The sequence below is a fragment of the Pecten maximus genome, chromosome 18, assembly GCF_902652985.1.
Source record: "Pecten maximus chromosome 18, xPecMax1.1, whole genome shotgun sequence".
NCBI classification, from domain to species: Eukaryota; Metazoa; Mollusca; class Bivalvia; order Pectinida; family Pectinidae; genus Pecten; species Pecten maximus.
Window position 1 is genome coordinate 29,273,886 of NC_047032.1, and position 2,169 is coordinate 29,276,054.

Below are 2,169 nucleotides of genomic sequence, written 5' to 3' on the forward strand. Positions count from 1 at the left end.
AAATCAGTGAAAAACAATAACATTACATTTGTTATCGGTCGTAAGCAGAAGGCTGTGCGGACTCCTCACCATCAAGCGAGGTAAGCAGTGCTTTAATTAAAACTCGTGAACAAACATTTATAGAACATTTTGTACGGTAAAGGCTCGGGCGTTGCTATATATCTTAAACCACTTTACTATTTATATGACGAAATCACCTTTTAATGAGTTGTAGTCTCTTTAAAGGCTCGTCGTGTTTGACACAGTCTAGAAATATCTTTTTGGTTTTTTAAGATATTTTTCATTATATTACGTTCCAATAATCCTGATGAGGCCTACATTAATTGACTGGTGTGTAGTTACGTGTTGTGGTCCATATAACAGAACTCGTGCTATAGGTACAAATACAAGAACTTGTGCCTTTAAAGCTTCCCGTATTGTTTACTTAGACACAGGTATACACAGTACATCTACCATAAACATACCTACAACCAGGGTTGTACAAGATCGCGTAATTTAATATAACCACTTAAATATCTACTATCGATCGATCTCAGAACTGAGGCTAAAAAAGGGGGATATATATTTTTTTCTGGCAAATTATATAAGAATGAACGTTGTTTAGAGTTTAAAACGTCGCAGTTTATCAATTATTTTCACTCTATCCATATCAACATTTCGTTATTTTTTCGCTGGACAAAAGCCGTTATTTAGAAAAATCTTGTTAACATTTAGTAACCTTTTTACCCCTTTTGGAATTACATGATTATTTGTCAGCTTGGTCTTGTCGGTGGAGAGTTTTAAATCACCAAGGTTTGATACCATTTATTACATTGAAGTAGGATATATTGGAGATATCCTTCTTTGAGCATTACATGGTGTGTATTCTGGAATATTTTTGTTTACAGGTACCCGGAATGGATTACTGTGATTTACTCTGAAGACAAGGTGGGGGTAATTTACAGAACTAAGATAAAACCTGTCACACTGCCATCGGCGTGTGTTTGAAGAGACAATCAGTGTAAGACGAGTCTTTACCTATCTACAGACTTACAGTAAAATCCACAGGGATCTATACATATCACAACAACGAGTATCGTGACTTATAACGTCAACATGTCTTGTGGAATATTTCTGAAATTTGGGACTTGTAAGTTATTTAATGGATGAAATGGAAACCGAAAAATAAGAAAACACTTGAGACGTTAAACCTGTGAAACATTTATTTAATTGAACACAATAAGGAGGGATAGTGTGCTTTTTTTCACCGACTGATTTGTGACACGACCAATCATCATGTCGAAGAAAGTGATGGGTAAGTATAAATAACATACAGAAACCTTCCGACTCTATGGCACCTGTGTTCGCGAAGAAATTATTTTACTGAACATTAAAAAATTCTTGACCACAGTAACGTTAAATAGGTCTTAAATATAAAGTGTTTGAAGAGTTGAAAAGAGCTTTTGATAAATATTTGCCACCTTTCTCTCGAAAGTATTTCAGAATGTTTGGAATTACGACCATAGTGTGCACGAAAGTGTCAGAACGCCGTTGTTCTCTGGTCACATGGACCTTTTTCAGGAGACGGTAATGGCACGAGGATATAGCAGAGACCACATTTTGTTGTCGTATCCCCATGTCTGTTTTCCATATGTCCCCTTTTCAGAAGATAAGACAGCTCTGTGTTTTACAGTTTCACACGCTATGTGATACTCATAGGACTAGTAATGTTGGTGTTGTCAAAGTGTCAGAATTGTTGGGTTGGTACAGTCATTACGCCCGTCAGTTATGAGATAACAATGGTAAAATGTATCAGAGTGTCGGGTTACCCTTTGCACCATTCCTACCTTTGTACTACTTCTAAGGATGATGGTGAATATTATCAATATCACATTACCTAATATAACCTGCGGATTTATATACGATTTCAATAACTAATACACATGTAAAATCGGAAAACAAAACGTGATCGAAAGTTAGAAGAACAACACAACACGGAGACCTTAACATAAATAATTGAAAGATAAAAATAAAATGAAAATATATTGTGACCATGTGTTTTGCAAGGATAAGCTCTCTGCTTCATCGATGTCAAGTAAATCTAGGTGGGATCCAAGTAATGTCACTCTCTCAAAATAAGAACAGTGGTAGTGATGACGCAACCACCAGTCATAACGTCAAAGAGCACAC